The sequence below is a fragment of the Ambystoma mexicanum genome, chromosome 5p (genome assembly GCF_040938575.1).
Source record: "Ambystoma mexicanum isolate Mex_15411 chromosome 5p, UKY_AmexF1_1, whole genome shotgun sequence".
Lineage (NCBI taxonomy): Eukaryota > Metazoa > Chordata > Amphibia > Caudata > Ambystomatidae > Ambystoma > Ambystoma mexicanum.
In genome coordinates, this window is record NC_090930.1 from 716,033,134 (window position 1) to 716,059,367 (window position 26,234).

Below are 26,234 nucleotides of genomic sequence, written 5' to 3' on the forward strand. Positions count from 1 at the left end.
GTTGACAGGTTCTCCTTCTATGGGCTGAAGGGCCCTGTAGCCTGATTTGAGGTTGGACGCTCTATTATTCACAGGGGTGTACCGGGCCTAGACGGTGACTGGCTGACCCGTCAGGGCATCGCCCGTTTGGAAGCCCGTTTCGGAAGCGGAGGCGGGAATCCCTGCCCAATTTTCTTTTGGGGTGGTAGGGCTGTTGGCGGGGTTGCACAAGCTCTGCCAACTTTGGCGGCTTAAGCTTGGGATGCGAGGGACATGGTACAAAAATGCAAAGGTTTTCCAGGAAAAGAGTCTACGGGCAACGATTCCTTGTTGCTCTTTTCAGGTGAACTCAAGCCTCAGGGCTTTGAGGTAGGGGCACTGCCTACAGACAGCAGGAAAGGGCTTGTGCGAAGCTGCTGCCGCATTTAGGTAAGAAGAGTAAAAACCTGTACCAGGAGTGGGGCTCGAACCCACGCGGACACTTGTCCATTGGATCTTAAGTCCAACGCCTTAACCACTCGGCCATCCTGGTGAGCTGCTGCAAAGGGCTTCGAATTGAATCTTTGCTGTTTCAGCAGCAGGCGAACAAGTGGAAAACCAGCCCAGAGTGCCCCCTGCAGGAGGTTGGATGGAATTGGCTTGCGAGCGGCAAACGTCTCTCACTTAACAGCATTACAATAGCCTCCAGCTGACTGCAAGTACGGTTGCGGAAACCTCCCGGGTGCTGCAGTCGTTTCCCCGGTGGCCTAGTGGTGAGGATTTGGTGCTTTCACTGCCACGGGCCTGGCTTCGAGTCCCCGACCAGAGTGTGTGCTTTGAGTAAAGGTGGTCTAGGGCAGTCCAGAGGCAGGCTGAGCCTCGAAGGCTGGTGCAGGCCTTGGTGTGCGAGCCCGAAAAAAGGGCAGCTCCTATGTCATCCCTTCTTGCCCTCCGGCACTTGCTGTACAAGCAAAGCCCCCTTTGAACTCTGCATGGTAACCCTGCTGTGTCTCGCAGGCAATCATGGCCTGCCGCCTTTTAATAAACGTGCTCTCCCACGAAGCAGTTCTCCTAAGGAGGGTTAGTTGTGAGTGTGCATCTTCAGCGGCAGCCTCTAGGGGGAGCTTCAGCACTGACCCACAAAAGCTCATAGCGAGGAAGGCTGTCCTTTCAGGAGAGCAAGACAGGAATATCAGCGCTTGGAAGTGAAAGCGCAAACGTTCCCAAAGTGATGCTGTCTTCAATCTCTAAGCTCCCCTTTTCGCAGACCATCACAAGTGTTTTTGTTTTCTTTCTTTCTTTCTTTCTTTATTTCTTTATTTATTTATTTATTTATTAGCAGAAACGGCCCCCGAAGACCTGCAGGCACTGGTGCCCATTGTAGCAGAGGCCCTCAGCCTTTGGACTCGGACGCCACCATCTGAGCGACACGCAACGGAGTGCACCCACCGTCCCGGGTGGTCTAGTGGTTAGGCCCGGGTTCGATTCCCGGTCAGGGAAGGAGCTCTTTTAACAACTGACATTTTTATTTACAGCAATGCAGTTAACTGGCGACCGGAAATCTTGCTCCCAGATGCAGATTTGCGTGCACAAAATGGAGGAAGTGCCCTCAGCGCGACGCAAAACGTGTTTATGGCAGAGTCCCATTCATTCTCCTGTCGCTGCGGAAAGACTGCCCTTGACGCAAAAAAGGCAGCTTCCTTTTTCACCGCTGGAGAGAACCTATCTGCTCGGCCCTCCCCCTCTCTTCCCAGTCCCCCAATGGACTGGCCTTTGAGGCACCTGCAGGCATTGTGCACTCGGACACCACTGCCCGGCCTTCCCGAGCTGTCCAGCGGTCTCCCTGGTGGTCTAGTGGTTAGGATTCGGACCGCCGCGGCCCGGGTTCGATTCCCGGTCAGGGAAGAGAGGCTTTTACTGAATGACATTTTTACAGAAATTCAAACAACTGCGTCTCAAAAAATATTTCTTTCAAATGTAGCTTCACTCACAGGCAATAGCGGCGTGGCTCCCCTGGCGGTAACTCCAAGCATCTTTTCAGCATGGTCCCTTACGGAAGCTGTCGCCGCTAGAAGTGGGCCTGTGCCCCAAAAAGGAAGCTTTCTTTCTTCCAAAGCTGTAGAGAAAATATTAGTCCTGTCGCCCTGCCAAAGCCGAGCTCGCCCACCATCCCTAGCCTCATCAGACCAAGACCTTGCCCGGGACCCTGGGGCAGAGGGCTGCAGAAATGGTTGCGTACCGGTTTGGAGGAGAAAAGCAGGGGAGGGAGGGGTCGTAGCTGCTTGATTTGCATACAGAGCTGTGGTCTGCTGGGAAAGTGCAGCCTTTGGAGCTTGGCAAAGGCTTCGCAAGGGGCCCGAGCATTGCCCTCGCCCCGTTTGTTGACAGGTTCTCCTTCTATGGGCTGAAGGGCCCTGTAGCCTGATTTGAGGTTGGACGCTCTATTATTCACAGGGGTGTACCGGGCCTAGACGGTGACTGGCTGACCCGTCAGGGCATCGCCCGTTTGGAAGCCCGTTTCGGAAGCGGAGGCGGGAATCCCTGCCCAATTTTCTTTTGGGGTGGTAGGGCTGTTGGCGGGGTTGCACAAGCTCTGCCAACTTTGGCGGCTTAAGCTTGGGATGCGAGGGACATGGTACAAAAATGCAAAGGTTTTCCAGGAAAAGAGTCTACGGGCAACGATTCCTTGTTGCTCTTTTCAGGTGAACTCAAGCCTCAGGGCTTTGAGGTAGGGGCACTGCCTACAGACAGCAGGAAAGGGCTTGTGCGAAGCTGCTGCCGCATTTAGGTAAGAAGAGTAAAAACCTGTACCAGGAGTGGGGCTCGAACCCACGCGGACACTTGTCCATTGGATCTTAAGTCCAACGCCTTAACCACTCGGCCATCCTGGTGAGCTGCTGCAAAGGGCTTCGAATTGAATCTTTGCTGTTTCAGCAGCAGGCGAACAAGTGGAAAACCAGCCCAGAGTGCCCCCTGCAGGAGGTTGGATGGAATTGGCTTGCGAGCGGCAAACGTCTCTCACTTAACAGCATTACAATAGCCTCCAGCTGACTGCAAGTACGGTTGCGGAAACCTCCCGGGTGCTGCAGTCGTTTCCCCGGTGGCCTAGTGGTGAGGATTTGGTGCTTTCACTGCCACGGGCCTGGCTTCGAGTCCCCGACCAGAGTGTGTGCTTTGAGTAAAGGTGGTCTAGGGCAGTCCAGAGGCAGGCTGAGCCTCGAAGGCTGGTGCAGGCCTTGGTGTGCGAGCCCGAAAAAAGGGCAGCTCCTATGTCATCCCTTCTTGCCCTCCGGCACTTGCTGTACAAGCAAAGCCCCCTTTGAACTCTGCATGGTAACCCTGCTGTGTCTCGCAGGCAATCATGGCCTGCCGCCTTTTAATAAACGTGCTCTCCCACGAAGCAGTTCTCCTAAGGAGGGTTAGTTGTGAGTGTGCATCTTCAGCGGCAGCCTCTAGGGGGAGCTTCAGCACTGACCCACAAAAGCTCATAGCGAGGAAGGCTGTCCTTTCAGGAGAGCAAGACAGGAATATCAGCGCTTGGAAGTGAAAGCGCAAACGTTCCCAAAGTGATGCTGTCTTCAATCTCTAAGCTCCCCTTTTCGCAGACCATCACAAGTGTTTTTGTTTTCTTTCTTTCTTTATTTCTTTATTTATTTATTTATTAGCAGAAACGGCCCCCGAAGACCTGCAGGCACTGGTGCCCATTGTAGCAGAGGCCCTCAGCCTTTGGACTCGGACGCCACCATCTGAGCGACACGCAACGGGTTGCACCCACCGTCCCTGGTGGTCTAGTGGTTAGGATTCCGCTCTCACCGCCGCGGCCCGGGTTCGATTCCCGGTCAGGGAAGGAGCTCTTTTAACAACTGACATTTTTATTTACAGCAATGCAGTTAACTGGCGACCGGAAATCTTGCTCCCAGATGCAGATTTGCGTGCACAAAATGGAGGAAGTGCCCTCAGCGCGACGCAAAACGTGTTTATGGCAGAGTCCCATTCATTCTCCTGTCGCTGCGGAAAGACTGCCCTTGACGCAAAAAAGGCAGCTTCCTTTTTCACCGCTGGAGAGAACCTATCTGCTCGGCCCTCCCCCTCTCTTCCCAGTCCCCCAATGGACTGGCCTTTGAGGCACCTGCAGGCATTGTGCACTCGGACACCACTGCCCGGCCTTCCCGAGCTGTCCAGCGGTCTCCCTGGTGGTCTAGTGGTTAGGATTCGGCGCTCTCACCGCCGCGGCCCGGGTTCGATTCCCGGTCAGGGAAGAGAGGCTTTTACTGAATGACATTTTTACAGAAATTCAAACAACTGCGTCTCAAAAAATATTTCTTTCAAATGTAGCTTCACTCACAGGCAATAGCGGCGTGGCTCCCCTGGCGGTAACTCCAAGCATCTTTTCAGCATGGTCCCTTACCGGAAGCTGTCGCCGCTAGAAGTGGGCCTGTGCCCCAAAAAGGAAGCTTTCTTTCTTCCAAAGCTGTAGAGAAAATATTAGTCCTGTCGCCCTGCCAAAGCCGAGCTCGCCCACCATCCCTAGCCTCATCAGACCAAGACCTTGCCCGGGACCCTGGGGCAGAGGGCTGCAGAAATGGTTGCGTACCGGTTTGGAGGAGAAAAGCAGGGGAGGGAGGGGTCGTAGCTGCTTGATTTGCATACAGAGCTGTGGTCTGCTGGGAAAGTGCAGCCTTTGGAGCTTGGCAAAGGCTTCGCAAGGGGCCCGAGCATTGCCCTCGCCCCGTTTGTTGACAGGTTCTCCTTCTATGGGCTGAAGGGCCCTGTAGCCTGATTTGAGGTTGGACGCTCTATTATTCACAGGGGTGTACCGGGCCTAGACGGTGACTGGCTGACCCGTCAGGGCATCGCCCGTTTGGAAGCCCGTTTCGGAAGCCGTGAGGAAGCGGAGGCGGGAATCCCTGCCCAATTTTCTTTTGGGGTGGTAGGGCTGTTGGCGGGGTTGCACAAGCTCTGCCAACTTTGGCGGCTTAAGCTTGGGATGCGAGGGACATGGTACAAAAATGCAAAGGTTTTCCAGGAAAAGAGTCTACGGGCAACGATTCCTTGTTGCTCTTTTCAGGTGAACTCAAGCCTCAGGGCTTTGAGGTAGGGGCACTGCCTACAGACAGCAGGAAAGGGCTTGTGCGAAGCTGCTGCCGCATTTAGGTAAGAAGAGTAAAAACCTGTACCAGGAGTGGGGCTCGAACCCACGCGGACACTTGTCCATTGGATCTTAAGTCCAACGCCTTAACCACTCGGCCATCCTGGTGAGCTGCTGCAAAGGGCTTCGAATTGAATCTTTGCTGTTTCAGCAGCAGGCGAACAAGTGGAAAACCAGCCCAGAGTGCCCCCTGCAGGAGGTTGGATGGAATTGGCTTGCGAGCGGCAAACGTCTCTCACTTAACAGCATTACAATAGCCTCCAGCTGACTGCAAGTACGGTTGCGGAAACCTCCCGGGTGCTGCAGTCGTTTCCCCGGTGGCCTAGTGGTGAGGATTTGGTGCTTTCACTGCCACGGGCCTGGCTTCGAGTCCCCGACCAGGGTGTGTGCTTTGAGTAAAGGTGGTCTAGGGCAGTCCAGAGGCAGGCTGAGCCTCGAAGGCTGGTGCAGGCCTTGGTGTGCGAGCCCGAAAAAAGGGCAGCTCCTATGTCATCCCTTCTTGCCCTCCGGCACTTGCTGTACAAGCAAAGCCCCCTTTGAACTCTGCATGGTAACCCTGCTGTGTCTCGCAGGCAATCATGGCCTGCCGCCTTTTAATAAACGTGCTCTCCCACGAAGCAGTTCTCCTAAGGAGGGTTAGTTGTGAGTGTGCATCTTCAGCGGCAGCCTCTAGGGGGAGCTTCAGCACTGACCCACAAAAGCTCATAGCGAGGAAGGCTGTCCTTTCAGGAGAGCAAGACAGGAATATCAGCGCTTGGAAGTGAAAGCGCAAACGTTCCCAAAGTGATGCTGTCTTCAATCTCTAAGCTCCCCTTTTCGCAGACCATCACAAGTGTTTTTGTTTTCTTTCTTTCTTTCTTTCTTTATTTCTTTATTTCTTTATTTATTAGCAGAAACGGCCCCCGAAGACCTGCAGGCACTGGTGCCCATTGTAGCAGAGGCCCTCAGCCTTTGGACTCGGACGCCACCATCTGAGCGACACGCAACGGGGTGCACCCACCGTCCGTGGTGGTCTAGTGGTTAGGATTCGGCGCTCTCACCGCCGCGGCCCGGGTTCGATTCCCGGTCAGGGAAGGAGCTCTTTTAACAACTGACATTTTTATTTACAGCAATGCAGTTAACTGGCGACCGGAAATCTTGCTCCCAGATGCAGATTTGCGTGCACAAAATGGAGGAAGTGCCCTCAGCGCGACGCAAAACGTGTTTATGGCAGAGTCCCATTCATTCTCCTGTCGCTGCGGAAAGACTGCCCTTGACGCAAAAAAGGCAGCTTCCTTTTTCACCGCTGGAGAGAACCTATCTGCTCGGCCCTCCCCCTCTCTTCCCAGTCCCCCAATGGACTGGCCTTTGAGGCACCTGCAGGCATTGTGCACTCGGACACCACTGCCCGGCCTTCCCGAGCTGTCCAGCGGTCTCCCTGGTGGTCTAGTGGTTAGGATTCGGACCGCCGCGGCCCGGGTTCGATTCCCGGTCAGGGAAGAGAGGCTTTTACTGAATGACATTTTTACAGAAATTCAAACAACTGCGTCTCAAAAAATATTTCTTTCAAATGTAGCTTCACTCACAGGCAATAGCGGCGTGGCTCCCCTGGCGGTAACTCCAAGCATCTTTTCAGCATGGTCCCTTACGGAAGCTGTCGCCGCTAGAAGTGGGCCTGTGCCCCAAAAAGGAAGCTTTCTTTCTTCCAAAGCTGTAGAGAAAATATTAGTCCTGTCGCCCTGCCAAAGCCGAGCTCGCCCACCATCCCTAGCCTCATCAGACCAAGACCTTGCCCGGGACCCTGGGGCAGAGGGCTGCAGAAATGGTTGCGTACCGGTTTGGAGGAGAAAAGCAGGGGAGGGAGGGGTCGTAGCTGCTTGATTTGCATACAGAGCTGTGGTCTGCTGGGAAAGTGCAGCCTTTGGAGCTTGGCAAAGGCTTCGCAAGGGGCCCGAGCATTGCCCTCGCCCCGTTTGTTGACAGGTTCTCCTTCTATGGGCTGAAGGGCCCTGTAGCCTGATTTGAGGTTGGACGCTCTATTATTCACAGGGGTGTACCGGGCCTAGACGGTGACTGGCTGACCCGTCAGGGCATCGCCCGTTTGGAAGCCCGTTTCGGAAGCGGAGGCGGGAATCCCTGCCCAATTTTCTTTTGGGGTGGTAGGGCTGTTGGCGGGGTTGCACAAGCTCTGCCAACTTTGGCGGCTTAAGCTTGGGATGCGAGGGACATGGTACAAAAATGCAAAGGTTTTCCAGGAAAAGAGTCTACGGGCAACGATTCCTTGTTGCTCTTTTCAGGTGAACTCAAGCCTCAGGGCTTTGAGGTAGGGGCACTGCCTACAGACAGCAGGAAAGGGCTTGTGCGAAGCTGCTGCCGCATTTAGGTAAGAAGAGTAAAAACCTGTACCAGGAGTGGGGCTCGAACCCACGCGGACACTTGTCCATTGGATCTTAAGTCCAACGCCTTAACCACTCGGCCATCCTGGTGAGCTGCTGCAAAGGGCTTCGAATTGAATCTTTGCTGTTTCAGCAGCAGGCGAACAAGTGGAAAACCAGCCCAGAGTGCCCCCTGCAGGAGGTTGGATGGAATTGGCTTGCGAGCGGCAAACGTCTCTCACTTAACAGCATTACAATAGCCTCCAGCTGACTGCAAGTACGGTTGCGGAAACCTCCCGGGTGCTGCAGTCGTTTCCCCGGTGGCCTAGTGGTGAGGATTTGGTGCTTTCACTGCCACGGGCCTGGCTTCGAGTCCCCGACCAGAGTGTGTGCTTTGAGTAAAGGTGGTCTAGGGCAGTCCAGAGGCAGGCTGAGCCTCGAAGGCTGGTGCAGGCCTTGGTGTGCGAGCCCGAAAAAAGGGCAGCTCCTATGTCATCCCTTCTTGCCCTCCGGCACTTGCTGTACAAGCAAAGCCCCCTTTGAACTCTGCATGGTAACCCTGCTGTGTCTCGCAGGCAATCATGGCCTGCCGCCTTTTAATAAACGTGCTCTCCCACGAAGCAGTTCTCCTAAGGAGGGTTAGTTGTGAGTGTGCATCTTCAGCGGCAGCCTCTAGGGGGAGCTTCAGCACTGACCCACAAAAGCTCATAGCGAGGAAGGCTGTCCTTTCAGGAGAGCAAGACAGGAATATCAGCGCTTGGAAGTGAAAGCGCAAACGTTCCCAAAGTGATGCTGTCTTCAATCTCTAAGCTCCCCTTTTCGCAGACCATCACAAGTGTTTTTGTTTTCTTTCTTTCTTTATTTCTTTATTTATTTATTTATTAGCAGAAACGGCCCCCGAAGACCTGCAGGCACTGGTGCCCATTGTAGCAGAGGCCCTCAGCCTTTGGACTCGGACGCCACCATCTGAGCGACACGCAACGGGTTGCACCCACCGTCCCTGGTGGTCTAGTGGTTAGGATTCCGCTCTCACCGCCGCGGCCCGGGTTCGATTCCCGGTCAGGGAAGGAGCTCTTTTAACAACTGACATTTTTATTTACAGCAATGCAGTTAACTGGCGACCGGAAATCTTGCTCCCAGATGCAGATTTGCGTGCACAAAATGGAGGAAGTGCCCTCAGCGCGACGCAAAACGTGTTTATGGCAGAGTCCCATTCATTCTCCTGTCGCTGCGGAAAGACTGCCCTTGACGCAAAAAAGGCAGCTTCCTTTTTCACCGCTGGAGAGAACCTATCTGCTCGGCCCTCCCCCTCTCTTCCCAGTCCCCCAATGGACTGGCCTTTGAGGCACCTGCAGGCATTGTGCACTCGGACACCACTGCCCGGCCTTCCCGAGCTGTCCAGCGGTCTCCCTGGTGGTCTAGTGGTTAGGATTCGGCGCTCTCACCGCCGCGGCCCGGGTTCGATTCCCGGTCAGGGAAGAGAGGCTTTTACTGAATGACATTTTTACAGAAATTCAAACAACTGCGTCTCAAAAAATATTTCTTTCAAATGTAGCTTCACTCACAGGCAATAGCGGCGTGGCTCCCCTGGCGGTAACTCCAAGCATCTTTTCAGCATGGTCCCTTACCGGAAGCTGTCGCCGCTAGAAGTGGGCCTGTGCCCCAAAAAGGAAGCTTTCTTTCTTCCAAAGCTGTAGAGAAAATATTAGTCCTGTCGCCCTGCCAAAGCCGAGCTCGCCCACCATCCCTAGCCTCATCAGACCAAGACCTTGCCCGGGACCCTGGGGCAGAGGGCTGCAGAAATGGTTGCGTACCGGTTTGGAGGAGAAAAGCAGGGGAGGGAGGGGTCGTAGCTGCTTGATTTGCATACAGAGCTGTGGTCTGCTGGGAAAGTGCAGCCTTTGGAGCTTGGCAAAGGCTTCGCAAGGGGCCCGAGCATTGCCCTCGCCCCGTTTGTTGACAGGTTCTCCTTCTATGGGCTGAAGGGCCCTGTAGCCTGATTTGAGGTTGGACGCTCTATTATTCACAGGGGTGTACCGGGCCTAGACGGTGACTGGCTGACCCGTCAGGGCATCGCCCGTTTGGAAGCCCGTTTCGGAAGCCGTGAGGAAGCGGAGGCGGGAATCCCTGCCCAATTTTCTTTTGGGGTGGTAGGGCTGTTGGCGGGGTTGCACAAGCTCTGCCAACTTTGGCGGCTTAAGCTTGGGATGCGAGGGACATGGTACAAAAATGCAAAGGTTTTCCAGGAAAAGAGTCTACGGGCAACGATTCCTTGTTGCTCTTTTCAGGTGAACTCAAGCCTCAGGGCTTTGAGGTAGGGGCACTGCCTACAGACAGCAGGAAAGGGCTTGTGCGAAGCTGCTGCCGCATTTAGGTAAGAAGAGTAAAAACCTGTACCAGGAGTGGGGCTCGAACCCACGCGGACACTTGTCCATTGGATCTTAAGTCCAACGCCTTAACCACTCGGCCATCCTGGTGAGCTGCTGCAAAGGGCTTCGAATTGAATCTTTGCTGTTTCAGCAGCAGGCGAACAAGTGGAAAACCAGCCCAGAGTGCCCCCTGCAGGAGGTTGGATGGAATTGGCTTGCGAGCGGCAAACGTCTCTCACTTAACAGCATTACAATAGCCTCCAGCTGACTGCAAGTACGGTTGCGGAAACCTCCCGGGTGCTGCAGTCGTTTCCCCGGTGGCCTAGTGGTGAGGATTTGGTGCTTTCACTGCCACGGGCCTGGCTTCGAGTCCCCGACCAGGGTGTGTGCTTTGAGTAAAGGTGGTCTAGGGCAGTCCAGAGGCAGGCTGAGCCTCGAAGGCTGGTGCAGGCCTTGGTGTGCGAGCCCGAAAAAAGGGCAGCTCCTATGTCATCCCTTCTTGCCCTCCGGCACTTGCTGTACAAGCAAAGCCCCCTTTGAACTCTGCATGGTAACCCTGCTGTGTCTCGCAGGCAATCATGGCCTGCCGCCTTTTAATAAACGTGCTCTCCCACGAAGCAGTTCTCCTAAGGAGGGTTAGTTGTGAGTGTGCATCTTCAGCGGCAGCCTCTAGGGGGAGCTTCAGCACTGACCCACAAAAGCTCATAGCGAGGAAGGCTGTCCTTTCAGGAGAGCAAGACAGGAATATCAGCGCTTGGAAGTGAAAGCGCAAACGTTCCCAAAGTGATGCTGTCTTCAATCTCTAAGCTCCCCTTTTCGCAGACCATCACAAGTGTTTTTGTTTTCTTTCTTTCTTTCTTTCTTTATTTCTTTATTTCTTTATTTATTAGCAGAAACGGCCCCCGAAGACCTGCAGGCACTGGTGCCCATTGTAGCAGAGGCCCTCAGCCTTTGGACTCGGACGCCACCATCTGAGCGACACGCAACGGGGTGCACCCACCGTCCGTGGTGGTCTAGTGGTTAGGATTCGGCGCTCTCACCGCCGCGGCCCGGGTTCGATTCCCGGTCAGGGAAGGAGCTCTTTTAACAACTGACATTTTTATTTACAGCAATGCAGTTAACTGGCGACCGGAAATCTTGCTCCCAGATGCAGATTTGCGTGCACAAAATGGAGGAAGTGCCCTCAGCGCGACGCAAAACGTGTTTATGGCAGAGTCCCATTCATTCTCCTGTCGCTGCGGAAAGACTGCCCTTGACGCAAAAAAGGCAGCTTCCTTTTTCACCGCTGGAGAGAACCTATCTGCTCGGCCCTCCCCCTCTCTTCCCAGTCCCCCAATGGACTGGCCTTTGAGGCACCTGCAGGCATTGTGCACTCGGACACCACTGCCCGGCCTTCCCGAGCTGTCCAGCGGTCTCCCTGGTGGTCTAGTGGTTAGGATTCGGACCGCCGCGGCCCGGGTTCGATTCCCGGTCAGGGAAGAGAGGCTTTTACTGAATGACATTTTTACAGAAATTCAAACAACTGCGTCTCAAAAAATATTTCTTTCAAATGTAGCTTCACTCACAGGCAATAGCGGCGTGGCTCCCCTGGCGGTAACTCCAAGCATCTTTTCAGCATGGTCCCTTACGGAAGCTGTCGCCGCTAGAAGTGGGCCTGTGCCCCAAAAAGGAAGCTTTCTTTCTTCCAAAGCTGTAGAGAAAATATTAGTCCTGTCGCCCTGCCAAAGCCGAGCTCGCCCACCATCCCTAGCCTCATCAGACCAAGACCTTGCCCGGGACCCTGGGGCAGAGGGCTGCAGAAATGGTTGCGTACCGGTTTGGAGGAGAAAAGCAGGGGAGGGAGGGGTCGTAGCTGCTTGATTTGCATACAGAGCTGTGGTCTGCTGGGAAAGTGCAGCCTTTGGAGCTTGGCAAAGGCTTCGCAAGGGGCCCGAGCATTGCCCTCGCCCCGTTTGTTGACAGGTTCTCCTTCTATGGGCTGAAGGGCCCTGTAGCCTGATTTGAGGTTGGACGCTCTATTATTCACAGGGGTGTACCGGGCCTAGACGGTGACTGGCTGACCCGTCAGGGCATCGCCCGTTTGGAAGCCCGTTTCGGAAGCGGAGGCGGGAATCCCTGCCCAATTTTCTTTTGGGGTGGTAGGGCTGTTGGCGGGGTTGCACAAGCTCTGCCAACTTTGGCGGCTTAAGCTTGGGATGCGAGGGACATGGTACAAAAATGCAAAGGTTTTCCAGGAAAAGAGTCTACGGGCAACGATTCCTTGTTGCTCTTTTCAGGTGAACTCAAGCCTCAGGGCTTTGAGGTAGGGGCACTGCCTACAGACAGCAGGAAAGGGCTTGTGCGAAGCTGCTGCCGCATTTAGGTAAGAAGAGTAAAAACCTGTACCAGGAGTGGGGCTCGAACCCACGCGGACACTTGTCCATTGGATCTTAAGTCCAACGCCTTAACCACTCGGCCATCCTGGTGAGCTGCTGCAAAGGGCTTCGAATTGAATCTTTGCTGTTTCAGCAGCAGGCGAACAAGTGGAAAACCAGCCCAGAGTGCCCCCTGCAGGAGGTTGGATGGAATTGGCTTGCGAGCGGCAAACGTCTCTCACTTAACAGCATTACAATAGCCTCCAGCTGACTGCAAGTACGGTTGCGGAAACCTCCCGGGTGCTGCAGTCGTTTCCCCGGTGGCCTAGTGGTGAGGATTTGGTGCTTTCACTGCCACGGGCCTGGCTTCGAGTCCCCGACCAGAGTGTGTGCTTTGAGTAAAGGTGGTCTAGGGCAGTCCAGAGGCAGGCTGAGCCTCGAAGGCTGGTGCAGGCCTTGGTGTGCGAGCCCGAAAAAAGGGCAGCTCCTATGTCATCCCTTCTTGCCCTCCGGCACTTGCTGTACAAGCAAAGCCCCCTTTGAACTCTGCATGGTAACCCTGCTGTGTCTCGCAGGCAATCATGGCCTGCCGCCTTTTAATAAACGTGCTCTCCCACGAAGCAGTTCTCCTAAGGAGGGTTAGTTGTGAGTGTGCATCTTCAGCGGCAGCCTCTAGGGGGAGCTTCAGCACTGACCCACAAAAGCTCATAGCGAGGAAGGCTGTCCTTTCAGGAGAGCAAGACAGGAATATCAGCGCTTGGAAGTGAAAGCGCAAACGTTCCCAAAGTGATGCTGTCTTCAATCTCTAAGCTCCCCTTTTCGCAGACCATCACAAGTGTTTTTGTTTTCTTTCTTTCTTTATTTCTTTATTTATTTATTTATTAGCAGAAACGGCCCCCGAAGACCTGCAGGCACTGGTGCCCATTGTAGCAGAGGCCCTCAGCCTTTGGACTCGGACGCCACCATCTGAGCGACACGCAACGGGTTGCACCCACCGTCCCTGGTGGTCTAGTGGTTAGGATTCCGCTCTCACCGCCGCGGCCCGGGTTCGATTCCCGGTCAGGGAAGGAGCTCTTTTAACAACTGACATTTTTATTTACAGCAATGCAGTTAACTGGCGACCGGAAATCTTGCTCCCAGATGCAGATTTGCGTGCACAAAATGGAGGAAGTGCCCTCAGCGCGACGCAAAACGTGTTTATGGCAGAGTCCCATTCATTCTCCTGTCGCTGCGGAAAGACTGCCCTTGACGCAAAAAAGGCAGCTTCCTTTTTCACCGCTGGAGAGAACCTATCTGCTCGGCCCTCCCCCTCTCTTCCCAGTCCCCCAATGGACTGGCCTTTGAGGCACCTGCAGGCATTGTGCACTCGGACACCACTGCCCGGCCTTCCCGAGCTGTCCAGCGGTCTCCCTGGTGGTCTAGTGGTTAGGATTCGGCGCTCTCACCGCCGCGGCCCGGGTTCGATTCCCGGTCAGGGAAGAGAGGCTTTTACTGAATGACATTTTTACAGAAATTCAAACAACTGCGTCTCAAAAAATATTTCTTTCAAATGTAGCTTCACTCACAGGCAATAGCGGCGTGGCTCCCCTGGCGGTAACTCCAAGCATCTTTTCAGCATGGTCCCTTACCGGAAGCTGTCGCCGCTAGAAGTGGGCCTGTGCCCCAAAAAGGAAGCTTTCTTTCTTCCAAAGCTGTAGAGAAAATATTAGTCCTGTCGCCCTGCCAAAGCCGAGCTCGCCCACCATCCCTAGCCTCATCAGACCAAGACCTTGCCCGGGACCCTGGGGCAGAGGGCTGCAGAAATGGTTGCGTACCGGTTTGGAGGAGAAAAGCAGGGGAGGGAGGGGTCGTAGCTGCTTGATTTGCATACAGAGCTGTGGTCTGCTGGGAAAGTGCAGCCTTTGGAGCTTGGCAAAGGCTTCGCAAGGGGCCCGAGCATTGCCCTCGCCCCGTTTGTTGACAGGTTCTCCTTCTATGGGCTGAAGGGCCCTGTAGCCTGATTTGAGGTTGGACGCTCTATTATTCACAGGGGTGTACCGGGCCTAGACGGTGACTGGCTGACCCGTCAGGGCATCGCCCGTTTGGAAGCCCGTTTCGGAAGCCGTGAGGAAGCGGAGGCGGGAATCCCTGCCCAATTTTCTTTTGGGGTGGTAGGGCTGTTGGCGGGGTTGCACAAGCTCTGCCAACTTTGGCGGCTTAAGCTTGGGATGCGAGGGACATGGTACAAAAATGCAAAGGTTTTCCAGGAAAAGAGTCTACGGGCAACGATTCCTTGTTGCTCTTTTCAGGTGAACTCAAGCCTCAGGGCTTTGAGGTAGGGGCACTGCCTACAGACAGCAGGAAAGGGCTTGTGCGAAGCTGCTGCCGCATTTAGGTAAGAAGAGTAAAAACCTGTACCAGGAGTGGGGCTCGAACCCACGCGGACACTTGTCCATTGGATCTTAAGTCCAACGCCTTAACCACTCGGCCATCCTGGTGAGCTGCTGCAAAGGGCTTCGAATTGAATCTTTGCTGTTTCAGCAGCAGGCGAACAAGTGGAAAACCAGCCCAGAGTGCCCCCTGCAGGAGGTTGGATGGAATTGGCTTGCGAGCGGCAAACGTCTCTCACTTAACAGCATTACAATAGCCTCCAGCTGACTGCAAGTACGGTTGCGGAAACCTCCCGGGTGCTGCAGTCGTTTCCCCGGTGGCCTAGTGGTGAGGATTTGGTGCTTTCACTGCCACGGGCCTGGCTTCGAGTCCCCGACCAGGGTGTGTGCTTTGAGTAAAGGTGGTCTAGGGCAGTCCAGAGGCAGGCTGAGCCTCGAAGGCTGGTGCAGGCCTTGGTGTGCGAGCCCGAAAAAAGGGCAGCTCCTATGTCATCCCTTCTTGCCCTCCGGCACTTGCTGTACAAGCAAAGCCCCCTTTGAACTCTGCATGGTAACCCTGCTGTGTCTCGCAGGCAATCATGGCCTGCCGCCTTTTAATAAACGTGCTCTCCCACGAAGCAGTTCTCCTAAGGAGGGTTAGTTGTGAGTGTGCATCTTCAGCGGCAGCCTCTAGGGGGAGCTTCAGCACTGACCCACAAAAGCTCATAGCGAGGAAGGCTGTCCTTTCAGGAGAGCAAGACAGGAATATCAGCGCTTGGAAGTGAAAGCGCAAACGTTCCCAAAGTGATGCTGTCTTCAATCTCTAAGCTCCCCTTTTCGCAGACCATCACAAGTGTTTTTGTTTTCTTTCTTTCTTTCTTTCTTTATTTCTTTATTTCTTTATTTATTAGCAGAAACGGCCCCCGAAGACCTGCAGGCACTGGTGCCCATTGTAGCAGAGGCCCTCAGCCTTTGGACTCGGACGCCACCATCTGAGCGACACGCAACGGGGTGCACCCACCGTCCGTGGTGGTCTAGTGGTTAGGATTCGGCGCTCTCACCGCCGCGGCCCGGGTTCGATTCCCGGTCAGGGAAGGAGCTCTTTTAACAACTGACATTTTTATTTACAGCAATGCAGTTAACTGGCGACCGGAAATCTTGCTCCCAGATGCAGATTTGCGTGCACAAAATGGAGGAAGTGCCCTCAGCGCGACGCAAAACGTGTTTATGGCAGAGTCCCATTCATTCTCCTGTCGCTGCGGAAAGACTGCCCTTGACGCAAAAAAGGCAGCTTCCTTTTTCACCGCTGGAGAGAACCTATCTGCTCGGCCCTCCCCCTCTCTTCCCAGTCCCCCAATGGACTGGCCTTTGAGGCACCTGCAGGCATTGTGCACTCGGACACCACTGCCCGGCCTTCCCGAGCTGTCCAGCGGTCTCCCTGGTGGTCTAGTGGTTAGGATTCGGACCGCCGCGGCCCGGGTTCGATTCCCGGTCAGGGAAGAGAGGCTTTTACTGAATGACATTTTTACAGAAATTCAAACAACTGCGTCTCAAAAAATATTTCTTTCAAATGTAGCTTCACTCACAGGCAATAGCGGCGTGGCTCCCCTGGCGGTAACTCCAAGCATCTTTTCAGCATGGTCCCTTACGGAAGCTGTCGCCGCTAGAAGTGGGCCTGTGCCCCAAAAAGGAAGCTTTCTTTCTTCCAAAGCTGTAGAGAAAATATTAGTCCTGTCGCCCTGCCAAAGCCGAGCTCGCCCACCATCCCTAGCCTCATCAGACCAAGACCTTGCCCGGGACCCTGGGGCAGAGGGCTGCAGAAATGGTTGCGTACCGGTTTGGAGGAGAAAAGCAGGGGAGGGAGGGGTCGTAGCTGCTTGATTTGCATACAGAGCTGTGGTCTGCTGGGAAAGTGCAGCCTTTGGAGCTTGGCAAAGGCTTCGCAAGGGGCCCGAGCATTGCCCTCGCCCCGTTTGTTGACAGGTTCTCCTTCTATGGGCTGAAGGGCCCTGTAGCCTGATTTGAGGTTGGACGCTCTATTATTCACAGGGGTGTACCGGGCCTAGACGGTGACTGGCTGACCCGTCAGGGCATCGCCCGTTTGGAAGCCCGTTTCGGAAGCGGAGGCGGGAATCCCTGCCCAATTTTCTTTTGGGGTGGTAGGGCTGTTGGCGGGGTTGCACAAGCTCTGCCAACTTTGGCGGCTTAAGCTTGGGATGCGAGGGACATGGTACAAAAATGCAAAGGTTTTCCAGGAAAAGAGTCTACGGGCAACGATTCCTTGTTGCTCTTTTCAGGTGAACTCAAGCCTCAGGGCTTTGAGGTAGGGGCACTGCCTACAGACAGCAGGAAAGGGCTTGTGCGAAGCTGCTGCCGCATTTAGGTAAGAAGAGTAAAAACCTGTACCAGGAGTGGGGCTCGAACCCACGCGGACACTTGTCCATTGGATCTTAAGTCCAACGCCTTAACCACTCGGCCATCCTGGTGAGCTGCTGCAAAGGGCTTCGAATTGAATCTTTGCTGTTTCAGCAGCAGGCGAACAAGTGGAAAACCAGCCCAGAGTGCCCCCTGCAGGAGGTTGGATGGAATTGGCTTGCGAGCGGCAAACGTCTCTCACTTAACAGCATTACAATAGCCTCCAGCTGACTGCAAGTACGGTTGCGGAAACCTCCCGGGTGCTGCAGTCGTTTCCCCGGTGGCCTAGTGGTGAGGATTTGGTGCTTTCACTGCCACGGGCCTGGCTTCGAGTCCCCGACCAGAGTGTGTGCTTTGAGTAAAGGTGGTCTAGGGCAGTCCAGAGGCAGGCTGAGCCTCGAAGGCTGGTGCAGGCCTTGGTGTGCGAGCCCGAAAAAAGGGCAGCTCCTATGTCATCCCTTCTTGCCCTCCGGCACTTGCTGTACAAGCAAAGCCCCCTTTGAACTCTGCATGGTAACCCTGCTGTGTCTCGCAGGCAATCATGGCCTGCCGCCTTTTAATAAACGTGCTCTCCCACGAAGCAGTTCTCCTAAGGAGGGTTAGTTGTGAGTGTGCATCTTCAGCGGCAGCCTCTAGGGGGAGCTTCAGCACTGACCCACAAAAGCTCATAGCGAGGAAGGCTGTCCTTTCAGGAGAGCAAGACAGGAATATCAGCGCTTGGAAGTGAAAGCGCAAACGTTCCCAAAGTGATGCTGTCTTCAATCTCTAAGCTCCCCTTTTCGCAGACCATCACAAGTGTTTTTGTTTTCTTTCTTTCTTTATTTCTTTATTTATTTATTTATTAGCAGAAACGGCCCCCGAAGACCTGCAGGCACTGGTGCCCATTGTAGCAGAGGCCCTCAGCCTTTGGACTCGGACGCCACCATCTGAGCGACACGCAACGGGTTGCACCCACCGTCCCTGGTGGTCTAGTGGTTAGGATTCCGCTCTCACCGCCGCGGCCCGGGTTCGATTCCCGGTCAGGGAAGGAGCTCTTTTAACAACTGACATTTTTATTTACAGCAATGCAGTTAACTGGCGACCGGAAATCTTGCTCCCAGATGCAGATTTGCGTGCACAAAATGGAGGAAGTGCCCTCAGCGCGACGCAAAACGTGTTTATGGCAGAGTCCCATTCATTCTCCTGTCGCTGCGGAAAGACTGCCCTTGACGCAAAAAAGGCAGCTTCCTTTTTCACCGCTGGAGAGAACCTATCTGCTCGGCCCTCCCCCTCTCTTCCCAGTCCCCCAATGGACTGGCCTTTGAGGCACCTGCAGGCATTGTGCACTCGGACACCACTGCCCGGCCTTCCCGAGCTGTCCAGCGGTCTCCCTGGTGGTCTAGTGGTTAGGATTCGGCGCTCTCACCGCCGCGGCCCGGGTTCGATTCCCGGTCAGGGAAGAGAGGCTTTTACTGAATGACATTTTTACAGAAATTCAAACAACTGCGTCTCAAAAAATATTTCTTTCAAATGTAGCTTCACTCACAGGCAATAGCGGCGTGGCTCCCCTGGCGGTAACTCCAAGCATCTTTTCAGCATGGTCCCTTACCGGAAGCTGTCGCCGCTAGAAGTGGGCCTGTGCCCCAAAAAGGAAGCTTTCTTTCTTCCAAAGCTGTAGAGAAAATATTAGTCCTGTCGCCCTGCCAAAGCCGAGCTCGCCCACCATCCCTAGCCTCATCAGACCAAGACCTTGCCCGGGACCCTGGGGCAGAGGGCTGCAGAAATGGTTGCGTACCGGTTTGGAGGAGAAAAGCAGGGGAGGGAGGGGTCGTAGCTGCTTGATTTGCATACAGAGCTGTGGTCTGCTGGGAAAGTGCAGCCTTTGGAGCTTGGCAAAGGCTTCGCAAGGGGCCCGAGCATTGCCCTCGCCCCGTTTGTTGACAGGTTCTCCTTCTATGGGCTGAAGGGCCCTGTAGCCTGATTTGAGGTTGGACGCTCTATTATTCACAGGGGTGTACCGGGCCTAGACGGTGACTGGCTGACCCGTCAGGGCATCGCCCGTTTGGAAGCCCGTTTCGGAAGCCGTGAGGAAGCGGAGGCGGGAATCCCTGCCCAATTTTCTTTTGGGGTGGTAGGGCTGTTGGCGGGGTTGCACAAGCTCTGCCAACTTTGGCGGCTTAAGCTTGGGATGCGAGGGACATGGTACAAAAATGCAAAGGTTTTCCAGGAAAAGAGTCTACGGGCAACGATTCCTTGTTGCTCTTTTCAGGTGAACTCAAGCCTCAGGGCTTTGAGGTAGGGGCACTGCCTACAGACAGCAGGAAAGGGCTTGTGCGAAGCTGCTGCCGCATTTAGGTAAGAAGAGTAAAAACCTGTACCAGGAGTGGGGCTCGAACCCACGCGGACACTTGTCCATTGGATCTTAAGTCCAACGCCTTAACCACTCGGCCATCCTGGTGAGCTGCTGCAAAGGGCTTCGAATTGAATCTTTGCTGTTTCAGCAGCAGGCGAACAAGTGGAAAACCAGCCCAGAGTGCCCCCTGCAGGAGGTTGGATGGAATTGGCTTGCGAGCGGCAAACGTCTCTCACTTAACAGCATTACAATAGCCTCCAGCTGACTGCAAGTACGGTTGCGGAAACCTCCCGGGTGCTGCAGTCGTTTCCCCGGTGGCCTAGTGGTGAGGATTTGGTGCTTTCACTGCCACGGGCCTGGCTTCGAGTCCCCGACCAGGGTGTGTGCTTTGAGTAAAGGTGGTCTAGGGCAGTCCAGAGGCAGGCTGAGCCTCGAAGGCTGGTGCAGGCCTTGGTGTGCGAGCCCGAAAAAAGGGCAGCTCCTATGTCATCCCTTCTTGCCCTCCGGCACTTGCTGTACAAGCAAAGCCCCCTTTGAACTCTGCATGGTAACCCTGCTGTGTCTCGCAGGCAATCATGGCCTGCCGCCTTTTAATAAACGTGCTCTCCCACGAAGCAGTTCTCCTAAGGAGGGTTAGTTGTGAGTGTGCATCTTCAGCGGCAGCCTCTAGGGGGAGCTTCAGCACTGACCCACAAAAGCTCATAGCGAGGAAGGCTGTCCTTTCAGGAGAGCAAGACAGGAATATCAGCGCTTGGAAGTGAAAGCGCAAACGTTCCCAAAGTGATGCTGTCTTCAATCTCTAAGCTCCCCTTTTCGCAGACCATCACAAGTGTTTTTGTTTTCTTTCTTTCTTTCTTTCTTTATTTCTTTATTTCTTTATTTATTAGCAGAAACGGCCCCCGAAGACCTGCAGGCACTGGTGCCCATTGTAGCAGAGGCCCTCAGCCTTTGGACTCGGACGCCACCATCTGAGCGACACGCAACGGGGTGCACCCACCGTCCGTGGTGGTCTAGTGGTTAGGATTCGGCGCTCTCACCGCCGCGGCCCGGGTTCGATTCCCGGTCAGGGAAGGAGCTCTTTTAACAACTGACATTTTTATTTACAGCAATGCAGTTAACTGGCGACCGGAAATCTTGCTCCCAGATGCAGATTTGCGTGCACAAAATGGAGGAAGTGCCCTCAGCGCGACGCAAAACGTGTTTATGGCAGAGTCCCATTCATTCTCCTGTCGCTGCGGAAAGACTGCCCTTGACGCAAAAAAGGCAGCTTCCTTTTTCACCGCTGGAGAGAACCTATCTGCTCGGCCCTCCCCCTCTCTTCCCAGTCCCCCAATGGACTGGCCTTTGAGGCACCTGCAGGCATTGTGCACTCGGACACCACTGCCCGGCCTTCCCGAGCTGTCCAGCGGTCTCCCTGGTGGTCTAGTGGTTAGGATTCGGCGCTCTCACCGCCGCGGCCCGGGTTCGATTCCCGGTCAGGGAAGAGAGGCTTTTACTGAATGACATTTTTACAGAAATTCAAACAACTGCGTCTCAAAAAATATTTCTTTCAAATGTAGCTTCACTCACAGGCAATAGCGGCGTGGCTCCCCTGGCGGTAACTCCAAGCATCTTTTCAGCATGGTCCCTTACCGGAAGCTGTCGCCGCTAGAAGTGGGCCTGTGCCCCAAAAAGGAAGCTTTCTTTCTTCCAAAGCTGTAGAGAAAATATTAGTCCTGTCGCCCTGCCAAAGCCGAGCTCGCCCACCATCCCTAGCCTCATCAGACCAAGACCTTGCCCGGGACCCTGGGGCAGAGGGCTGCAGAAATGGTTGCGTACCGGTTTGGAGGAGAAAAGCAGGGGAGGGAGGGGTCGTAGCTGCTTGATTTGCATACAGAGCTGTGGTCTGCTGGGAAAGTGCAGCCTTTGGAGCTTGGCAAAGGCTTCGCAAGGGGCCCGAGCATTGCCCTCGCCCCGTTTGTTGACAGGTTCTCCTTCTATGGGCTGAAGGGCCCTGTAGCCTGATTTGAGGTTGGACGCTCTATTATTCACAGGGGTGTACCGGGCCTAGACGGTGACTGGCTGACCCGTCAGGGCATCGCCCGTTTGGAAGCCCGTTTCGGAAGCGGAGGCGGGAATCCCTGCCCAATTTTCTTTTGGGGTGGTAGGGCTGTTGGCGGGGTTGCACAAGCTCTGCCAACTTTGGCGGCTTAAGCTTGGGATGCGAGGGACATGGTACAAAAATGCAAAGGTTTTCCAGGAAAAGAGTCTACGGGCAACGATTCCTTGTTGCTCTTTTCAGGTGAACTCAAGCCTCAGGGCTTTGAGGTAGGGGCACTGCCTACAGACAGCAGGAAAGGGCTTGTGCGAAGCTGCTGCCGCATTTAGGTAAGAAGAGTAAAAACCTGTACCAGGAGTGGGGCTCGAACCCACGCGGACACTTGTCCATTGGATCTTAAGTCCAACGCCTTAACCACTCGGCCATCCTGGTGAGCTGCTGCAAAGGGCTTCGAATTGAATCTTTGCTGTTTCAGCAGCAGGCGAACAAGTGGAAAACCAGCCCAGAGTGCCCCCTGCAGGAGGTTGGATGGAATTGGCTTGCGAGCGGCAAACGTCTCTCACTTAACAGCATTACAATAGCCTCCAGCTGACTGCAAGTACGGTTGCGGAAACCTCCCGGGTGCTGCAGTCGTTTCCCCGGTGGCCTAGTGGTGAGGATTTGGTGCTTTCACTGCCACGGGCCTGGCTTCGAGTCCCCGACCAGAGTGTGTGCTTTGAGTAAAGGTGGTCTAGGGCAGTCCAGAGGCAGGCTGAGCCTCGAAGGCTGGTGCAGGCCTTGGTGTGCGAGCCCGAAAAAAGGGCAGCTCCTATGTCATCCCTTCTTGCCCTCCGGCACTTGCTGTACAAGCAAAGCCCCCTTTGAACTCTGCATGGTAACCCTGCTGTGTCTCGCAGGCAATCATGGCCTGCCGCCTTTTAATAAACGTGCTCTCCCACGAAGCAGTTCTCCTAAGGAGGGTTAGTTGTGAGTGTGCATCTTCAGCGGCAGCCTCTAGGGGGAGCTTCAGCACTGACCCACAAAAGCTCATAGCGAGGAAGGCTGTCCTTTCAGGAGAGCAAGACAGGAATATCAGCGCTTGGAAGTGAAAGCGCAAACGTTCCCAAAGTGATGCTGTCTTCAATCTCTAAGCTCCCCTTTTCGCAGACCATCACAAGTGTTTTTGTTTTCTTTCTTTCTTTCTTTCTTTATTTCTTTATTTATTTATTTATTTATTAGCAGAAACGGCCCCCGAAGACCTGCAGGCACTGGTGCCCATTGTAGCAGAGGCCCTCAGCCTTTGGACTCGGACGCCACCATCTGAGCGACACGCAACGGAGTGCACCCACCGTCCCGGGTGGTCTAGTGGTTAGGCCCGGGTTCGATTCCCGGTCAGGGAAGGAGCTCTTTTAACAACTGACATTTTTATTTACAGCAATGCAGTTAACTGGCGACCGGAAATCTTGCTCCCAGATGCAGATTTGCGTGCACAAAATGGAGGAAGTGCCCTCAGCGCGACGCAAAACGTGTTTATGGCAGAGTCCCATTCATTCTCCTGTCGCTGCGGAAAGACTGCCCTTGACGCAAAAAAGGCAGCTTCCTTTTTCACCGCTGGAGAGAACCTATCTGCTCGGCCCTCCCCCTCTCTTCCCAGTCCCCCAATGGACTGGCCTTTGAGGCACCTGCAGGCATTGTGCACTCGGACACCACTGCCCGGCCTTCCCGAGCTGTCCAGCGGTCTCCCTGGTGGTCTAGTGGTTAGGATTCGGACCGCCGCGGCCCGGGTTCGATTCCCGGTCAGGGAAGAGAGGCTTTTACTGAATGACATTTTTACAGAAATTCAAACAACTGCGTCTCAAAAAATATTTCTTTCAAATGTAGCTTCACTCACAGGCAATAGCGGCGTGGCTCCCCTGGCGGTAACTCCAAGCATCTTTTCAGCATGGTCCCTTACGGAAGCTGTCGCCGCTAGAAGTGGGCCTGTGCCCCAAAAAGGAAGCTTTCTTTCTTCCAAAGCTGTAGAGAAAATATTAGTCCTGTCGCCCTGCCAAAGCCGAGCTCGCCCACCATCCCTAGCCTCATCAGACCAAGACCTTGCCCGGGACCCTGGGGCAGAGGGCTGCAGAAATGGTTGCGTACCGGTTTGGAGGAGAAAAGCAGGGGAGGGAGGGGTCGTAGCTGCTTGATTTGCATACAGAGCTGTGGTCTGCTGGGAAAGTGCAGCCTTTGGAGCTTGGCAAAGGCTTCGCAAGGGGCCCGAGCATTGCCCTCGCCCCGTTTGTTGACAGGTTCTCCTTCTATGGGCTGAAGGGCCCTGTAGCCTGATTTGAGGTTGGACGCTCTATTATTCACAGGGGTGTACCGGGCCTAGACGGTGACTGGCTGACCCGTCAGGGCATCGCCCGTTTGGAAGCCCGTTTCGGAAGCGGAGGCGGGAATCCCTGCCCAATTTTCTTTTGGGGTGGTAGGGCTGTTGGCGGGGTTGCACAAGCTCTGCCAACTTTGGCGGCTTAAGCTTGGGATGCGAGGGACATGGTACAAAAATGCAAAGGTTTTCCAGGAAAAGAGTCTACGGGCAACGATTCCTTGTTGCTCTTTTCAGGTGAACTCAAGCCTCAGGGCTTTGAGGTAGGGGCACTGCCTACAGACAGCAGGAAAGGGCTTGTGCGAAGCTGCTGCCGCATTTAGGTAAGAAGAGTAAAAACCTGTACCAGGAGTGGGGCTCGAACCCACGCGGACACTTGTCCATTGGATCTTAAGTCCAACGCCTTAACCACTCGGCCATCCTGGTGAGCTGCTGCAAAGGGCTTCGAATTGAATCTTTGCTGTTTCAGCAGCAGGCGAACAAGTGGAAAACCAGCCCAGAGTGCCCCCTGCAGGAGGTTGGATGGAATTGGCTTGCGAGCGGCAAACGTCTCTCACTTAACAGCATTACAATAGCCTCCAGCTGACTGCAAGTACGGTTGCGGAAACCTCCCGGGTGCTGCAGTCGTTTCCCCGGTGGCCTAGTGGTGAGGATTTGGTGCTTTCACTGCCACGGGCCTGGCTTCGAGTCCCCGACCAGAGTGTGTGCTTTGAGTAAAGGTGGTCTAGGGCAGTCCAGAGGCAGGCTGAGCCTCGAAGGCTGGTGCAGGCCTTGGTGTGCGAGCCCGAAAAAAGGGCAGCTCCTATGTCATCCCTTCTTGCCCTCCGGCACTTGCTGTACAAGCAAAGCCCCCTTTGAACTCTGCATGGTAACCCTGCTGTGTCTCGCAGGCAATCATGGCCTGCCGCCTTTTAATAAACGTGCTCTCCCACGAAGCAGTTCTCCTAAGGAGGGTTAGTTGTGAGTGTGCATCTTCAGCGGCAGCCTCTAGGGGGAGCTTCAGCACTGACCCACAAAAGCTCATAGCGAGGAAGGCTGTCCTTTCAGGAGAGCAAGACAGGAATATCAGCGCTTGGAAGTGAAAGCGCAAACGTTCCCAAAGTGATGCTGTCTTCAATCTCTAAGCTCCCCTTTTCGCAGACCATCACAAGTGTTTTTGTTTTCTTTCTTTCTTTATTTCTTTATTTATTTATTTATTAGCAGAAACGGCCCCCGAAGACCTGCAGGCACTGGTGCCCATTGTAGCAGAGGCCCTCAGCCTTTGGACTCGGACGCCACCATCTGAGCGACACGCAACGGGTTGCACCCACCGTCCCTGGTGGTCTAGTGGTTAGGATTCCGCTCTCACCGCCGCGGCCCGGGTTCGATTCCCGGTCAGGGAAGGAGCTCTTTTAACAACTGACATTTTTATTTACAGCAATGCAGTTAACTGGCGACCGGAAATCTTGCTCCCAGATGCAGATTTGCGTGCACAAAATGGAGGAAGTGCCCTCAGCGCGACGCAAAACGTGTTTATGGCAGAGTCCCATTCATTCTCCTGTCGCTGCGGAAAGACTGCCCTTGACGCAAAAAAGGCAGCTTCCTTTTTCACCGCTGGAGAGAACCTATCTGCTCGGCCCTCCCCCTCTCTTCCCAGTCCCCCAATGGACTGGCCTTTGAGGCACCTGCAGGCATTGTGCACTCGGACACCACTGCCCGGCCTTCCCGAGCTGTCCAGCGGTCTCCCTGGTGGTCTAGTGGTTAGGATTCGGCGCTCTCACCGCCGCGGCCCGGGTTCGATTCCCGGTCAGGGAAGAGAGGCTTTTACTGAATGACATTTTTACAGAAATTCAAACAACTGCGTCTCAAAAAATATTTCTTTCAAATGTAGCTTCACTCACAGGCAATAGCGGCGTGGCTCCCCTGGCGGTAACTCCAAGCATCTTTTCAGCATGGTCCCTTACCGGAAGCTGTCGCCGCTAGAAGTGGGCCTGTGCCCCAAAAAGGAAGCTTTCTTTCTTCCAAAGCTGTAGAGAAAATATTAGTCCTGTCGCCCTGCCAAAGCCGAGCTCGCCCACCATCCCTAGCCTCATCAGACCAAGACCTTGCCCGGGACCCTGGGGCAGAGGGCTGCAGAAATGGTTGCGTACCGGTTTGGAGGAGAAAAGCAGGGGAGGGAGGGGTCGTAGCTGCTTGATTTGCATACAGAGCTGTGGTCTGCTGGGAAAGTGCAGCCTTTGGAGCTTGGCAAAGGCTTCGCAAGGGGCCCGAGCATTGCCCTCGCCCCGTTTGTTGACAGGTTCTCCTTCTATGGGCTGAAGGGCCCTGTAGCCTGATTTGAGGTTGGACGCTCTATTATTCACAGGGGTGTACCGGGCCTAGACGGTGACTGGCTGACCCGTCAGGGCATCGCCCGTTTGGAAGCCCGTTTCGGAAGCGGAGGCGGGAATCCCTGCCCAATTTTCTTTTGGGGTGGTAGGGCTGTTGGCGGGGTTGCACAAGCTCTGCCAACTTTGGCGGCTTAAGCTTGGGATGCGAGGGACATGGTACAAAAATGCAAAGGTTTTCCAGGAAAAGAGTCTACGGGCAACGAT

The 26,234-nt window shown here is 54.6% G+C and overlaps 21 non-coding genes across 21 annotated transcripts; 10 read left to right on the forward strand and 11 right to left on the reverse strand.

Moving 5' to 3' along the window:
- Window positions 1–428: 428 nt before the first annotated feature.
- On the reverse strand, window positions 429–511 carry TRNAL-UAA (transfer RNA leucine (anticodon UAA)). Its single transcript has one exon. It is a non-coding gene; the product is annotated as a tRNA-Leu (tRNA).
- Window positions 512–2,766: 2,255 nt separating this feature from the next.
- On the reverse strand, window positions 2,767–2,849 carry TRNAL-UAA (transfer RNA leucine (anticodon UAA)). Its single transcript has one exon. It is a non-coding gene; the product is annotated as a tRNA-Leu (tRNA).
- Window positions 2,850–4,145: 1,296 nt separating this feature from the next.
- On the forward strand, window positions 4,146–4,217 carry TRNAE-CUC (transfer RNA glutamic acid (anticodon CUC)). Its single transcript has one exon. It is a non-coding gene; the product is annotated as a tRNA-Glu (tRNA).
- Window positions 4,218–5,132: 915 nt separating this feature from the next.
- Window positions 5,133–5,215, reverse strand: TRNAL-UAA (transfer RNA leucine (anticodon UAA)). Its single transcript has one exon. It is a non-coding gene; the product is annotated as a tRNA-Leu (tRNA).
- An 894-nt stretch (window positions 5,216–6,109) lies between these two features.
- On the forward strand, window positions 6,110–6,181 carry TRNAE-CUC (transfer RNA glutamic acid (anticodon CUC)). Its single transcript has one exon. It is a non-coding gene; the product is annotated as a tRNA-Glu (tRNA).
- A 1,308-nt stretch (window positions 6,182–7,489) lies between these two features.
- TRNAL-UAA (transfer RNA leucine (anticodon UAA)) lies at window positions 7,490–7,572 on the reverse strand. Its single transcript has one exon. It is a non-coding gene; the product is annotated as a tRNA-Leu (tRNA).
- A 1,296-nt stretch (window positions 7,573–8,868) lies between these two features.
- On the forward strand, window positions 8,869–8,940 carry TRNAE-CUC (transfer RNA glutamic acid (anticodon CUC)). Its single transcript has one exon. It is a non-coding gene; the product is annotated as a tRNA-Glu (tRNA).
- A 915-nt stretch (window positions 8,941–9,855) lies between these two features.
- TRNAL-UAA (transfer RNA leucine (anticodon UAA)) lies at window positions 9,856–9,938 on the reverse strand. Its single transcript has one exon. It is a non-coding gene; the product is annotated as a tRNA-Leu (tRNA).
- An 894-nt stretch (window positions 9,939–10,832) lies between these two features.
- TRNAE-CUC (transfer RNA glutamic acid (anticodon CUC)) lies at window positions 10,833–10,904 on the forward strand. The gene has a single exon. It is a non-coding gene; the product is annotated as a tRNA-Glu (tRNA).
- Window positions 10,905–12,212: 1,308 nt separating this feature from the next.
- On the reverse strand, window positions 12,213–12,295 carry TRNAL-UAA (transfer RNA leucine (anticodon UAA)). The gene has a single exon. It is a non-coding gene; the product is annotated as a tRNA-Leu (tRNA).
- A 1,296-nt stretch (window positions 12,296–13,591) lies between these two features.
- TRNAE-CUC (transfer RNA glutamic acid (anticodon CUC)) lies at window positions 13,592–13,663 on the forward strand. Its single transcript has one exon. It is a non-coding gene; the product is annotated as a tRNA-Glu (tRNA).
- Window positions 13,664–14,578: 915 nt separating this feature from the next.
- Window positions 14,579–14,661, reverse strand: TRNAL-UAA (transfer RNA leucine (anticodon UAA)). The gene has a single exon. It is a non-coding gene; the product is annotated as a tRNA-Leu (tRNA).
- Window positions 14,662–15,555: 894 nt separating this feature from the next.
- TRNAE-CUC (transfer RNA glutamic acid (anticodon CUC)) lies at window positions 15,556–15,627 on the forward strand. The gene has a single exon. It is a non-coding gene; the product is annotated as a tRNA-Glu (tRNA).
- A 1,308-nt stretch (window positions 15,628–16,935) lies between these two features.
- On the reverse strand, window positions 16,936–17,018 carry TRNAL-UAA (transfer RNA leucine (anticodon UAA)). The gene has a single exon. It is a non-coding gene; the product is annotated as a tRNA-Leu (tRNA).
- Window positions 17,019–18,314: 1,296 nt separating this feature from the next.
- TRNAE-CUC (transfer RNA glutamic acid (anticodon CUC)) lies at window positions 18,315–18,386 on the forward strand. The gene has a single exon. It is a non-coding gene; the product is annotated as a tRNA-Glu (tRNA).
- Window positions 18,387–19,301: 915 nt separating this feature from the next.
- Window positions 19,302–19,384, reverse strand: TRNAL-UAA (transfer RNA leucine (anticodon UAA)). The gene has a single exon. It is a non-coding gene; the product is annotated as a tRNA-Leu (tRNA).
- Window positions 19,385–20,278: 894 nt separating this feature from the next.
- TRNAE-CUC (transfer RNA glutamic acid (anticodon CUC)) lies at window positions 20,279–20,350 on the forward strand. The gene has a single exon. It is a non-coding gene; the product is annotated as a tRNA-Glu (tRNA).
- Window positions 20,351–20,690: 340 nt separating this feature from the next.
- Window positions 20,691–20,762, forward strand: TRNAE-CUC (transfer RNA glutamic acid (anticodon CUC)). Its single transcript has one exon. It is a non-coding gene; the product is annotated as a tRNA-Glu (tRNA).
- Window positions 20,763–21,666: 904 nt separating this feature from the next.
- TRNAL-UAA (transfer RNA leucine (anticodon UAA)) lies at window positions 21,667–21,749 on the reverse strand. Its single transcript has one exon. It is a non-coding gene; the product is annotated as a tRNA-Leu (tRNA).
- A 2,255-nt stretch (window positions 21,750–24,004) lies between these two features.
- TRNAL-UAA (transfer RNA leucine (anticodon UAA)) lies at window positions 24,005–24,087 on the reverse strand. The gene has a single exon. It is a non-coding gene; the product is annotated as a tRNA-Leu (tRNA).
- A 1,296-nt stretch (window positions 24,088–25,383) lies between these two features.
- Window positions 25,384–25,455, forward strand: TRNAE-CUC (transfer RNA glutamic acid (anticodon CUC)). The gene has a single exon. It is a non-coding gene; the product is annotated as a tRNA-Glu (tRNA).
- Window positions 25,456–26,234: the final 779 nt, after the last annotated feature.